This window comes from Neolamprologus brichardi, chromosome 16 (assembly GCF_056152115.1).
Source record: "Neolamprologus brichardi isolate AB-2024 chromosome 16, ASM5615211v1, whole genome shotgun sequence".
Lineage (NCBI taxonomy): Eukaryota > Metazoa > Chordata > Actinopteri > Cichliformes > Cichlidae > Neolamprologus > Neolamprologus brichardi.
The window spans coordinates 5,633,329-5,648,913 of NC_142119.1; the positions used below are offsets into that span (position 1 = coordinate 5,633,329).

General features: G+C 40.3%; 1 protein-coding gene across 2 annotated transcripts in view; it reads left to right on the forward strand.

The window, feature by feature from the left end:
• Positions 1-3,136: 3,136 nt before the first annotated feature.
• The window catches only part of hdac4 (histone deacetylase 4), a 117,435-nt gene continuing 104,986 nt past the window's right edge, over positions 3,137-15,585 (forward strand). Inside the window, exon 1 of one of the 2 annotated variants that reach the window (XM_087830234.1) lies at positions 3,137-3,195. The gene's annotated coding sequence lies outside the window, so the exon portion shown is untranslated. Of the gene's footprint in view, positions 3,196-3,686; positions 3,801-15,585 lie in introns of those variants that run through there. The other variant, XM_006793686.3, reaches the window with a different exon arrangement.

Sequence of the window (15,585 nt, forward strand, 5' to 3'; positions counted from 1 at the left end):
GAAAAGAGCCAAAGTTGGATTAGCAACATAATGCAGTTTTTCTGTCCTGGATGCAGTTTCTTCTTTACTATCACGCTCTTGTAGTTTTTCTGGAAAAACAAAACAAAACAAAAAACGAATGTTCATATCTCAAAAACTGTATCGCTGTACTGCATTTGATCAGCTCACTTTCTTTTAATGCAGTGCAGATTTAATGCAATCTATGTTGCTGTGGGTCAAAGAGTTTTGCCATTTCTATTCCATAGCGCTGAATGGATGAACATGATCCTAATGAGCTCTTTATAACTATCTAGCTATATCAAATAGCTTGGTGTGGCATCTTGTGTTGGCCCTATCTGCTTCCACTGCAGCAGATAAACTCTGGATGCATCCCATTCTTAAATGCCGTGGACGGGTTTCAAGAGAATACTTATTATGCTGTCAGTGGAGCTTGTGGCCGGGTTGAGCCATCCCATCGTTGTTCGAATCAGCTTCCTTGCTTATGTGGACAGGCCCGTGTGAGAGGATGCTCATTATGCTGTCAGTGTTGTTCTTTAGCGAACAGCTCCAATGGGTCGAGTTGTTTCATTTCTCTTTGGATGAGCCCACACTCTTAAAGCTGGAGTGCTTATGTAATCCCAGCCTTGTTGCTGCTACATCTGTGGCAGCATCAGGTGTCCTTTCAAGCCTGACAGTAATACACTCCACTGTTGTGCAGTACCTGCATCAGTGCAACTGCTGATTATGACCACACACGGTGTACTGCTGGGTGTCGGTTATTTAAGGACAAAGTTACCACATAACTGCGATTCATCACATTTCTTTGACAGCCTGGCTACATGAGCGAGCATCTTCAAAACCTCTCTGTTTTGCTTCCAGCCTGCACGAGTGCTTCCTAGTCAATTTGTCCTTTAAATGGAAGTAAAAAAAGTCACAGGTTCTGTTTGCTCCATGAAAAATAAAGTACACCTTTATCGCCTCATAGCCATAATCACATCCAGACAATGTGTTTGGATAATAAGTAGATGAATGATGTTTAAAGGGGGTGAGGTGATTTACAGCTCACTGTTCTATTTTATCCACCTAATTAAACCTGCTTTCCCACTGAGCGTTTTGTTTTCGCTGCTATTGTGTCATTTTTATTTTCATGCTGTCGCTTGTTATTGATGTCTTTTCTCCCTGTTTCAGCAGCTGATGTGTGTTAATTCCCCAAACGCTGGTAATTAATGGCACTCGTCAGAGTTACTGGCTGTGTACATTCATAATGTTGCTCTTCAAAGATGACCCCCTCCCCCCTCCAAACGAGTGAAAACACTACATTAGATTGCACAATCAAAAGGGAAACTAAGAATGGCCCTTTTTCATGAATTGTGTAACATTTTAATCTACACGCTGTGATTCATAGCATCATTTTACTGGATAAATCAGGGAGTAAACCCTATTGCTTAATACTGATACTGACTAAGGTACAGCGGAAGGAAAGAAGATTAATGGGGAAAAGAAGTGATAAGAGTTCCTGGAGCACCTGGTGTGGTCTTCTGCTGCTGTAGCTCATTTGCCTCAAGATCTGAAGCGTGGTGTATTCAGAGATGCTCTTCTGCATACTTTGTTTAGAACAAGTGATTATTTCAGTTCCTGATGCCTTCCTATCAGCCTAAAGCAGTCTGGATGTTCTCCTCTGACCTCTTATGTCATCAAGACATTTTCACCCAGAGAGCTAACAGTCACTGGGTTTGTTCTTTTCCAAGGATATGGTTGGTCTCAACCATATCTGAACCTACATACACTGAGTTGCTTGGCTGATGAGATATTTACATGAACATGCAGTTGAATAGGTGCAAATGCTGTAAAATAAAGGAAAATCCTTCCATGGTGTCAGGAGTGTCGTGTGTGGAGGCGAGGAAGTGACCCAAACGCAGGACTCGTGGATAGTGAAGAACTGAAGATGGTTTATTACGAATCGTGGATGAACAGGGCAGGAACGAAGGACTGACTGACTGACTGGCTGGCTGGCTGGCTGGCTGGCTGACTGAACATACATACGGAGAGACGACATCGACATCAATGACACGACAGTGAATGAGTGGAAACAGAGGACTTAAATACACAGACTGATGAGGATGATAATGAGAGACCGGTGAGTACACAGCTGAACATAATCTGGCAAATAACACAAGAGACAAGCTGACACAGGAAAAGCAGGAAGTGAGAACATTGATGTGGCAACATAACCTAAATGTGACAAAACTGAAAACACTGGGTCACCGACCCAGGAACCCTGACACATGGCCTGTGTAGCTTTCCTGCTGTTGGCACACATGCTGTCTATAGCAGGCTATGAACTCATCTCTTTTGTGCTGTAGTTTCTTTTAAACACCACAGTAATGATTTTTAAATAAACTAAACATCTGTTTGTAGTTAATATTATACACAAGATGAACTCACTGTTCGCTGACTTATTTTGGGATGCTGTGTAAAACCGACCGAGCCAGTAAAGCTGTCACAGGGATTAATCGTGGCGACTGAAGAGAAAAACTATGAGACAGATGTATACCATGCTCCAGTTTGTTAGAGGAAGTTGGAGTTGCACTTCTCACCTTACGGAAGTGTTCCTTTAACAAACAAGGGGAATCAAGAGCACTACCCCCTGATGAGAATTAAGCCTTTTGGTGCTGTGCGGATATCGAATAGAATAGAATAATCCTTTAATTGTCCCACAAGGGGAAATTTGGTTGTAACAGCAGCCAAAAAGACACAAACAAACAGTACACAGGACACAGAACAGAAACATACGCAATTTTTCTTACATATTTACATTAAGGACAATGGTTACTATATACAGAGAGTACTGTACAGTTATTAAATTAAATAAAAATAACTACAGATAAGAGTTACATATGTGGTTTTGTGGCTATTGAACGTCTCCTTGGACACTATAAGGCAGCTTTATACACACACACACACATATATATATATGTGTAATTTGAAGGGTATATGATTTTAGAAGGCTCACTTCCAGGAGGGCAACTGCAGTCCTCCAACCCCTTCTGGAAAATCTACTGTTGCCACATATCTCTCCACCTAAGTATTAAACCAGCTACTGCGTGTGACAAGTTGACACATGTTATCTGCAGTTTGGGAAAGTCGTCCTGGAGTGGGAAGAACCAACTGAAACAGCAGACTGAGTTCGCGCGGGGATTCCATTCTTCGGTACCAGTGGGTGCATTATTTTTCCTGATTAAAAAAAAGTACAGGCTTGTTTGTGTTATATATTAAAGTAAGAGGAGTGCCGAGCATTCCAGTGACATTAGAAACCTTGTTTCTTTAGTGCAGGCTGGGTTTTGCTTGGCCTGTACTTTGGTATTTGCCTAAAAATACTAAAGGTTTGAATCAGCACTCAGGAGCTGTTTTACTGTTTATTGTAATTTAAACAAAATTAGGACATATACGTCTTTGCTGAGCACATACTTGGATATCAAATGAATCCTCTATTAAATGTAAAATACATAAAAACCCTATTAAACAAGTTTAATGTACTTGGTAGTAAAGGAGGAGGTGATGATACCTGTGTGTCAGAATGGTGGTCTTACCTCGTGTCCAGTTAGAGATTTTCCCGTCAGCTGTCAATCATATTGCCCGCAGACCCCGCCTCCTACGGAAACGCAGGGGGTTGTCTGACACGTGATTAATTCAGTATGGCGGATCTGTTGGATGAGTGATTTTTTTTTAACGGCGCCGACGGGTCCTAAAACCCTGCTCCGCGGATGCTGTTAAGCAGCGGGAGAACAGCAACAGTTCCCAGCCAGCACAGCTCGGTTCAGGTACTGTTTCTGTTCCGTGTTTGTGGAAAAATAAACAGTGTTTGCTTTGAACGTTTAAGGCACATGATTGAAAAAAAGTTAGCGATGTTTATCTGTGGGGTCGCTGCGCTTTGCGTCTCCTCGAAGTGAGCTGCAGTCGTGGGGCAACTCCACTTTACTCTGTTTCGTGTGGGTTTGTGGGTGTTTTACAGTCAGCTGAAGGAAGCCGTGAGTGTTGCGCAATAGAAGCGTTGTTGCTCACTTTCTGCAGTTTGTAGTAGGTTATCAAAAACAGTGTGTTGTGCAACATTGTTGCTCAGCTTTCAGTTCGGTGGTGTCAGAGTGCGGTGAGAAGCGGACTGTTATTAAAGCGTTTTCACTGCCTTCATGATGAGTTTGAGGTTACAGCGAAGGGCTGCCAGATGTTCTGGGGAGGTTTCGATGCAAACAGCCGCGCTTTCAGCGGAGCTGTTCGAGCTCACATAAAGTTTTGTTCTTGTAGTTAAACGCACCGCTTTGCTCCATAGTTCCTCAAGTAACACAGAGACAGCACGGGTGTCCGTGTGCGTGCGTGTGCGTGTGTGTGATGGAGGTTTCGGCTGAGGTCGGACCGCGCTGCCGCAGTTCTGGCTGTAAACTTTGTCTCGGTGAAGTGTAAACAGAGCGGAGCAGCAGCAGGGCTGTGCCTGTGCTCTGCTAAATCTCCTGTAAGCCTTCACTAGTGGAAACTATTCCCTCAGCATTACAAGCTCTGGAGCACTGCTGGCACATGCTTGTAAACTCCAGGCCCCACGGGAACAAGGTCACAGCAGTCCACTAAAGAAATGTCTGAGTTGTCCTCCTAAAGGATGAGTCTGCCGAGAGCACAGGCCAGACTGGTGAAGATGTAAAAGAGGATCATTGAATTATGGCAGGATCTCTTTCTACAGCCTGCTGCCTGTTATATTCTTACTCTTTAAGAGCTGATGTTCAACAGTGTCTGTGACTGAGAACTCGTTAGGCATGTCTGATCTTCCGTAGCTTCAAAACGTCCTCATGTGGTCTCATTCAGTTGTTTGATGATGACGGATGTCATTACATCATGATCTCAATCCTTTGAAGGTCACAGCATAGTGAAGATGATGGTGTAAAAGAAAGAAACAAATGTTTGTGAGCCGAACGCTCGGGCTTCTGGCATCTCTGAACAATCAGCTCTAGACTGTTTTTTACTCTTGGCTTCTCGTGATGTCATGTAATTTCAGACACGCCGCACTGATTGTGAGCACAGCAGCTGCAAACTTTAACTTTCTGACTGAGACGGGCAGCCAACCAGAAGAAAGCTGATTTGGGGAGTGAGTTAAATGGGTTGTTAAGACAGTGGATAACCTGAGAGGTTACACCAAGGCCTACTGTAGGATAAATAAGGGTTATTTGAATGTTGGAAAAGTGACTTCTCTAAGGAGTTGAGTCCAAGTATTGAGCTGGAATAAGTGGGAGAATAAGATGGTTGGAGGATGGATGTCCCCTTTAAGAAGCATATGCGAAGTCTTGTTGTACAAAACAAACTCTAAACATGTCTAATAAAACTCCACAGGGCTGGCAGCCTGTAATTATTCTTTGGCCACATGAAAAATTCCAGAGGAAGACCATATTATGGCGTTTTGGATTGCAATGCAAAGCCGCCACAAAAAATGTTTTTGTTTGAAATAAATGGTTTCGCATTTGCACAAACTTTTTCTTTGTGGCGATTACTGCCATTTTGCATTCTACATGCAAAGAGGAAGTGTTGACATGGTTGTAGTGCGTGATTTTAGTTATTATTATCTAAGTCACTTTCTTGTTTTCTTTGTAATGGTCATGGGGTGTGAAATATCTTGCAGTTCCTCTGGATTTTAGTCTTTGTAGACCAGTGATGATGATTTGTGTGGGTTATTGTAGAATATGAGTGAGAAACTGAGTCCGACCCTTTTACTTTCTGGCAAGGACGACCCTACCAGAGTTGATCGACCCACCCAAGACAGTTCTTGGATTTTGACCAGATGCTCTGTATCCATCTGTATCTGCATCTCCGTGATGGGATGTACAGTAAGATACAGGAGAAGCATAAATAATCTGGTCAGATTTCAAATGAAACACCTGTTGTATTGCTTGTATTGACTTTAAAAGACAAAAAGTCACCTGCACATTTGATTTGCCCATTTCGACAGCTTTACGTGGACTAAGGACTTAAAGGATAACTGAGAGTTTTTAAATCACTGTAAATTAATTGTGAGTCCATCTAACAAAACATCTGCATGGCTTAAACACCTGCAGTAACTGTCTCACATTTTAGATTTTTGTGTTTGTGGAACTGAATTATTCCTATGCAGTGGTAAGAACTGATGCCTCACAGCTGGTCAGCCGGGGCCTTTCTGTGTGGGATTTGGGTGTTCTCCCTGTGTAATCCAAAGACACGTGCATGTGTTAGCTCTGTGATAGACCAGCGCCCTTTCCAGGGCGTAACTCGCCTCTTGCCCAATATCTGCTGGAGGCTATTGGATATTAGGCGTTAGTGTTTAAGAAAATAGTTTTTTTTTCTTGTAATATTTAAGCTAAATGAGACTTAATAGCACGATACAGACTGGAAGTCCTGCTATTGTTATTATGTCAGCCATAATATGTCCACTTTAAAGGAATCTGTTGCAGTTAGTGCCATGTGCAAAAGGCTGTAATATTAGGAAGTCTGCATTTTCAAGCAGGGCTTCGGGTTTGACAGTAAAGAAAAAGAGAACTTCTGTCTGTCTCTAACACTGGGCTGATTGGGGTAAATGCAAAGTAACCAGTCTTTTCATCTTTTCATCGGGGAAAAAGCTTTTATAAGATGGCCTGCAAGTTGTGCTTTTGTTTGAGTATGAACAGAGAGAATAATTTCCTGGTGTACCGTGAGATTGTTTTGTATTTCTATTAGGAGGATTAAAATGCTGGTTTTGGGAAAGTGCAAGGAAAAAGAGGTTTTTTTTGTTATTTTTCTTCAATCATCTAGTTGATTCAGCCTCTATTTTTTCCTGGAGTTTCCCAGACAAAAGTTGACTAACAAGACAGTAGGGGTGGGGGAAAAATCGATACTGTGTAGTATCGTGATATTTTGTTTGCTAATAATGTATCGATACAGGGACAGCAGAACAATATTTTATAACATATTATATATATATATAACAATATAACAATATTTTGTTACAAAAAAAGTTTTTGTGGACTGGAACATGCTCTGACTTCAGAGCATGTTCCAGTCTTGATCCTTTTTCTGAGCAAGAATCCTGACATTCCTTCACTGTCCAAATGTGTTTAACTTTTTTTTTGGCAGCAATAAACATGACAGTTTACTTATTTTAATTTAAGACATGTTTTATTTTAATTAAGTTTAAAACTTTTTTATTTAATGTAAAATTATATTTTGTTTTAATTTACTTTCAAATTCTTCAGTTGCTGAAGGGGCTGCATAGTTTTCATAAATTGCATAGTTCAGAATAGCTATAATTGTACCAGATGGTTGCGTTCAGTTAAGTTGGACTAGACTGTAATACAAACCGTTCAGTTTGTCAACAATAAAACTGAAATGAGAGAAAGACTGAGTGTGAGACTTTGTTATTAGATAAAATGAATATTGATAAAGTTTACCTTTATGTACAGAATCTGAATATCACAAAATATTTTAAAAAATTGCAATAATATCGTATCGTGCGTTAAGTATTGTGATAATATCGTATCGTGAGATGTATGGTGATTCCCACCTCTACAAGACAGGTGATATATCATGCTGATATCTTTTGGTCGTTACTCCAAACTCATGGTACTAAGTCACGTAATAAGAGAGGTTCAAAGTTATATTGGTCTTTAAACCAACCAAGCCTGAGGCAAAATTCATAAAGTGCCAGAAGTGTAGGATAAGCATTTCACAGTGTGACTGCTGACTGCCAACTGACCAATAGGAATGCAGTGTGAAATGATGCACTGATCAACGAGCGCTTGTGAAAGAGCCAAAACAAACTCAAACAGTATAGATGGAAGTAAAGCATGCAAAACAAAATAGTTGAGATTCCAACAAAGAAGAAAATCTTGTTGAGAAGCTTTGTTTGTATGATTTGTCCCCCAGCTGGTATCATCACTGCGCCAAGGAGGGTGTAGCACGGAAAGATATATAGATGTATAACAGCTTTACGTCTTGGCCCAGATTCAGTACTACGCATTAATATCATAGAGAGTACATGCATCAAACCTCTAAGTTCCATGTTGGCTTGTAGTATACTCAGAGGAGTGCAGAAATCTCAAGATGTGTAGAATAGACTAGAATAGCCCTTTATTGTCTTTGAACATGGACTATGAAAATGTAGGTGCTTCGCATCAACTGTGCTGGGATAAAATATAAATAGCAAACAGGAGAAATATGTAAAATCAAGAAACAAGAGAAATGTAGACAAAAATAGGAGAAAGGCACACATAAGAGAAGTTGCAGTAAGTGACCTTAGACCAGCAAGCACACGGGCTACCTACATCATTACCTTACCAAAGTTCATGAGCACTTGTGTCCTAAGTTTGCCTCGTTTAATCTCTTTAATAAGCTCATTTATCTTGGTTCCATTGTGCTATGTGAAATTCTGGGTCTGACTTTCCAATTTCCTTCTATTATTTAGCACAAGCTGGCGCTCAGAACGTTTGCTTGTTTGTGGACATTTTGTGGACGTTGTCACACTAATGGATTCTAATGGGTTCTGTTAATGCGACTGTTGTGCTCGGAGACAAATAAAACCCAGCAATGCACAGTCACCCAGTAGGAATTTGTAAACTGGGAAGGTCGTTCCACCAGCTCACTGCCGTTCTGAATACTACTGTATCTTTGTTTTCAGTCTGTATTCATTTATTCTTTTATTTTGTCCTTCTCTTGATTGCACAGTGTTTGAGAAGACACTAATATAGTTTGAATGACACTTGGGGAAATCGACTGCACATGAATCCTTCAACTAAAGCAGCCAACCAATCAACAGATGGTTACAGTACATTGTTTTTTCTCATTTGGCTTACTGTTATGCAAGTTTATAAAAAGAAAGGAAGCTGGATATTGGCCAGAAAAACAGCAAAAGTAAACAAGAGGAAGATTGAAGGCAGTAAAAAAAGGACTGTGAATTTTCAATGGCCAACTGTGAAGAAGCTCTCAGCCTCAATTGATGTGATTTGAAGCTTGATGAATCCTTGTGTTCACCCCCTTTGGGTGCTGTATGAGTTCATTGCTGTTGACTATTCTCCAACATTCAGCTCTATCCCCAGTTGGTGCCTCAAAACTCCAATAAAAAAACCCTGTTTAGCTCTTTTGTTCTTGTCCTGACTTTGAACCTCTAAAATCAGTTAGCATGTGGTTGGCATTTGGGACAGGCATCCCTGTTTGTTCACATGTTGTTTATGTTACACTGATTGACTTTGTAAATGGCATTGGAGCTTTGGTTTTATACTCAAGCAGAATGGTCCAAATAGTCTATCAAACCAAAACTGCAGTTGACAGTTGCTTTTCAAATGAGTGTAGTTTAGATTTTAATTCCTCTTAATCACCATATGTTGGCTTTAGTCTCACTTCAATAACCTTCATTGTGCCATGTGTATTTAGAAAACTAGATGCAGATGGCAAAAGTTGCTTCTCGGTATCTGACAGTGTTAAAGTTGGCACATGCTAACCATTCAGTGTTTTCCACACGTAAACTTGCGCGGCTGTAGGTCTAACGGCCTCAGTATATTAGCAGTATATTTTTCATTATCATTTCTTTAGCTGTCTGTTGGAATGACACTATCACTTTACTAGTAGATGATCCCTTTGCGCTTTTTCTCATTCTTCTGTTGCTAGCCGCCTTGTTGCTGCCCTTAACAGTTTGGGTTTTCCGCACAGGTCGTCTGGCTGTTATAGTGGTCCTCAATGCCATTCATCTGCTTATGCACCAAGAGTCTTCTACATCTGTATTTACTTCAATATCACCATCTGGGACTGACGCTGGCAGTGGTGGTCCTTCTTCGTCAGCAGTTGTAACCTTTTTCTGTAACCATGACCTGGAGCACATGGACAACCGGTTCACCTGCTGCTGCGCCAGGCTTACTGATTTAAAGTCAGAGTTGGAGTTGCGTGAAGTATATTTGAATGAATCAATGAATCAATGAATTTAAGAAAGCAAGCATGCACACACAATGCTTGCAGACTACTCCCTCCCTCCACAACACCTCCTACCTCTGTTACGGTTGTCAAAAAAATAGATTCTCAGATACTACTTGACTGATAATACTGCAAATTACTTTGTGATTATATTATCATTTGCAGCAGTACCAATACAAATGACAACATCTTGGCCTCCTCCAGTTGACACAAAACATCACACAGAACAGTTGCAGACAGGTAGGTACACAGCTCCTCCCCTTACCAGCAGCTGAAGTATTTGATGTTCACAACACTGAACAATTTTGAGAGGTCATGAACCATCATAAATGTTAACGTGGCCACCAAACAATAATTTTAGTTGCTTAACCTAATCTGCTAATAGTTGCTTATTAGGAGTTACAAACCCAGCCTCAGGGGATCACAAACTGGTGTACGCCTAGTGTTGGTGTTGGTCCCATGCCTTCTTAATTGGGAGCGCTGCTTTAGGAATTGCATCTGGTATTAAAATCTTTGCCAAATCAAAGGTGGATCTTTCAGCTGAAGGTATTTTTATTTGATAGCAATGTTAGCCATCTGTTAAGTTATTAATTATGATGTTATAGACAGACAAAATTGATAATGTTTGTCTCCTGGCTTAAAATCGTCATTAAGGTCTAAGAATAAAATCATAGCATTATCGTTCTTGCCTGTCTGTAACATTATAATGACCACTGTCATGTTTTAGGGCTTTGGTGCTCCCTAAGACAATCTTAAAATATTTGTTACATACATATTTTACAATTAATTTTTTGCACTATATGCTATATATAGTCAAATCAAAAATGGTGTTGTCACTGTTTGCACGATTCTAACATTTCTTTAAAAAACAAATGTCTGTATAAATGCTATAGAAGAATCTGCCCATTTATCATTTACAGTATCAGTGTGCTAATGTTTAGATTTTCTAAACCAGTAAGAACGTAGGGAAACGTGCAACCTGATAAAATCAGCACACATTGGTTATATTTTGATACAGAAAACTTTCAGTACAGGTATGTTGATGTTAACCTTCCAGGAAAGACAGCTGTGCATGCTAGGACGTTTCTATTATTAGCAGAAGAGTGCTTTGTTACATTCAGACTTGTTCATTAGTATAGATTGAAATTTCACTTTAATCAAAGAAAATGGATTTTGGCCCGAAAAGAAGACAAAGATTGAAAGCAGCAAGAAGGATGCTGGGATTTTAATGGGCGGCTATACAGAAGCTCTCATCCTCAACTGATGTGATTTTGAGGTTTGATGAGTTCTTGTGGTCACCCAATGAACTCATGGCTGTGAATTATTCTCCCACAGTTCAGCCCCTTACACCCTGTTGGTGCCTCGCAACTCTAATAATAACCCGTATTAGCTCTTTTGTGTTTTTCCAGGACCTCCTCCTGACTTGGAATCCGTCCTAGCGCTCTGAAATCGGTTATCAATAGGTTTGCAGTTTGGAAAGACATCCTTATTAGTGCCCATTTTGTTTTCCTTTCACTGATTGTGTCTATTAATAGCACAGCTGTGTTGGGTTAGAGCTTGGTACCTGTGATGGATAGGCCTGCACACTCAGCCATTGTGCAAATAGCCATTTTTTTTATAGGCAAAAGAAAGACCATTTTAGGTAACCTGTCTGTTCTTGTGATGGGAATTTTGGTTCTGATTCCCTTCCTAGTTGCATTAATATTCTCAAACTATTAATTTAAAAAAATAACTCAACATAAAAAGTTGCATCTGGTTGAGTCAACCATCAGCTGAGGATGCAGGAAAAGTGAATTTTCGGGCATTTAGCTGGTGTGCTTCACCCACGTCGGGATATTTTATTTGACATTTAGATGAATTCCAGCATTTTGTGACGTTAACCCAGTAATAAAAACAGTGACTGAAGATGAGTCGGTACATGAATAGAAGTAATGCTAAAATGGTATGTTGTTGAGAAATAAAACACTGATTGGCCTTCACTGTAGCTGCATTTAAAACATTTTAAAGTCGCTTAATTTAAAAGACTTTTAATGCAATATCTGTGATGTTATTTGAATTTGTGTAGAACTCCGGTACCAGGTCTCGAGGTTGGCCTCATGATTTTTATCTCCAGTCATTTCATTAACATGTACTCGGTTACTGTTTTGCATTTTGATGTGGAACATTGTGTGAAGTCATTTACCCAGTTTACAAAGTAAAGTCTGTGACAAAGCAGTGACTGTTATCCTTAGACTAATACCAACTGTAGTCATTACACAATCTGTACTGTTAGCAAAGTTACTGTTGCTGTTAGTACATCAAAAATGTGAAGATTTTACAAAAGTTAATCTTGTTTTATAACTAATATTAAAAAGGTAAAACCTTCATTCAGAATTCATTGTATGAAAAATTTGATTGCGGTTTGTAGCTCATGAAAATCAAAAATCCATTATCTTACATTATTAGGATGTAAATTTGACTTAAGTAAATTATTATTTGCATAGTTTAAATGCTTTGTTTATCTCTCGGTCTAGTTCTGTATGTGTACAATCACAATCCTGGGAAAAACTGCTGACTTGACAGTTGATGACGACGACGACAGATCTCCACAAGCCAAAAAACTGTTTCCAGATTGCTGTATTGAAGTTGATATGAAAGGAAAGGTGTCAGTAAAATGAGGACTTTAAAGAAAAGATGATTTAAAGAACTTCAAGTGGACGAGGCTGGTGTCATTGAATAGACTTCATCCAAATATCCACCCACTCCTGAACCAGAAACGCTGTCAGAAGTGTGTTACCTGGACTGTTCCTCCGTAGTCTAGCTGCTCTTTTCAGATAAAAGTACATTTTGGAGTAAAGAGGCACAGAATCCAATGGATTTGAAGTCCAGCGTGACGTTTCTGTGATGCTTTGGGGTATGATCTGCTGGTGTTGGCTGGTGTTGGTCAACTGTGCTTCATCAAGTCCAAAGTCAGTGCAGCCTTCTACCATGAGATTGTGGAGCTCTTCATGCTTCCATCTGCTGATGAGCTTCATGGAAATCCTGATTTACTTTCCAGCAGGACTAAGCTCCTGGCCACTGTGCCAAAACTACTGTCAAAATAAGAATTAACATTTCTGTGAAGGTGCACGCAGGCAGATATAATGCAAGACCTGTTTAAGGGTTTACGCACCCAAAAGTGATGGAGTACAGGTTCTAATTCTCATGACCACAATCTACCTTTTCAAAGCAATGACAGTTTCAGGCTTTCTGGAAGCAGTGGTGGTGCAGTCATTGAGCTGTTCTCGTAGGTCTTTGCCATGTACCAACTAAAACTATGAGATTTGAATCTTTTTTGTTGTTGAGTATTTCGGCTTTGAAAAGAGCAGTTTTGTTCTTAGTGTCTCGTTTAAATAAAGCAGGAAACCTCATCAGCTTCAGGCACAAATGCAATTTTAACATTCAGTTAACGAATGCCTCGAACTTTAGTTATCACTACACCTGGGCGATATAAGATTTTTTCATATCACGATATGTTTTTTTCATTTCAGGTGATATATATCACGATATAAGCCAAATAACTATATTTGTAAGATTTAAATGTGCCGTTGCTCACAAGTAAAATGTGAAATAATCAGCAGCTTGTTTTGATTTAAATATTTATTTCCCATAATAAGTTCAACAGGGTAGATGTACTTAAGGAACATGAGACTTTTTCAGATAAATAAAGGCAAACAAGTCACGTGACGTGACGCTGCGGCTGTGATTGGTTCGGCTCTGCGCTACTTAATTTGGATTGGCTGTTCTTTTTTTTCTTTTTTTTAAGAGGACAAGAGCGGTGAGGCCTATCGCAATAGTTTAATTTTTCTATCGAGAAAAAGTTATTTCGCAATACATATCGTTAGCTGGAAAGTCTGAATTTTTCCTCAGACTTTCTGCTCACCCCGTCATATCCTTCTTTCTGCTTCATGGGGTTTGGGATGAGGAGTCCGACTACTGTGCCCGTCTCAGTCTTCCAGTTCGCCCAGCTCTAATTATCACTCACGCCAGGAGAAATTGCAGAAAGTGAGAGTCTGCATAGAGAGCCAACACGGCTGGCCTCACTTTATTTAAGGCACACTTTATATACCTCAGCATCAAAGGACATTCTTATATAAACAGAACTGTCTCATTCGGTATATGTTTTGAAATTATATCAGCTGTACATTACCCAGCCCTTGTTTTACACCCTGAACTTCACAGATGGACCAGCTCCTGTCAGACACACTACAATATTCGACCTTTGTCTTGGTGGTAGTAATAAAGCAAAAAGCTTCCTGTTGGGCCATCCACATCTATTTCAAGAATTCTGAGCTGCTATCACACTGTAAAGACTCTACACCTCAGAAACATGTCAGTCCACGGCATACAAGGCACTAATCCCATCGCCAGCTGAATAATTCATAGTCAATTAAGGCTGAGAGGCTGAGGCGGTCTTCATGGAGCAAATGCATTTTCAATGATTCATTTCATGAGCTATGCAAGGGGTCTCTTAATTGTTGTTTACTGCTCACTATCCAACCACATGTTATTTTTATGCTATCGTGATTACTCCCAGCAGTGCTCAGAGTGCTTGGGAAATGAAGTCCATTAAGGGGTCCTGAGAGCTGTTTTCCTGTCAAGCGCCATGAAACGTTTCCAGATCCAAACGTCACTGCATGAGAATAATAAATCTTATCCAGACGAGTTAGCCGGTGAAAATGAGATGCTTGAAGAGATGCAGGTGATGTGTTTTATGGTGCCACAGTGCAGGAAAAACAAATATCTGCAGTGTTGTACAAGGATCCATTTTTAATGGGATCCCTGTAGAGTGATTAAGATTCCAGGAGAAAAAAAATGAAGTCATGTGGAAGTAGCATCACAACTGACAACAGATCAGCTTTACAATCTGCAACTGGCTGGAGTCGGTAAAGGCTTCTCTTTGAGCTCCATGGTGTAACAGAGAGAGCAGGAGGAGAAAATGCCTAAAGTCACTGCTGTCACACTATAACAGACTGTAAAAGCACATTGTGTGTGTGGGTGCGTGCGTGTGTGTGACAACTCGTCCGACAAAAATAGTTGGTTTGAGCTGAGAATAGCTCCACTGCCCTCCAGTTGGCACCCTGGCGACTTTTTCTGACACCCCATGCCTCAGCAAATCCATCAACACCCATTTTCGGTGTCCCCCACGGTCCTCCAAGTGTCACCAGTGTACATGTAACTAAACATACACCCTTGTCAGGAATTCAGACTGACATCTAAACCTCTTCCATTGTTGTTTTGCCCCATGGCTTGAAAGATGCTATGAAGAGCACACTCAACTCGAAGAGTGGAAATACTGTGTTTTGACTTTTGTCATAGCAACACATTCATCTTTTTCTCAAAGTCACAAGTGGCACTTATCCCATCAGTACTCTGACACTTTTTCCTCTCACATTTGACGGCAATTAATAATCTGGTTTCTCAGATGAATTTGTTCTAGACTTAAGGGACCGTTATGGTGTTTATGTTAATTCCTGATAGCTGAGGTAAGAGCCTGGAGACTGTTGGCAGGAATACGTTTCCATGAAGTTTTATTTTTCTGCGCAACAGAACTGAACGTAGGTACGTGACAGTAATTCAGTTTAGCAGCTTTAAAGAGCGAGCGAGTGTGTCTGAGAAAGAGAAGGGAGCGCAGACGCA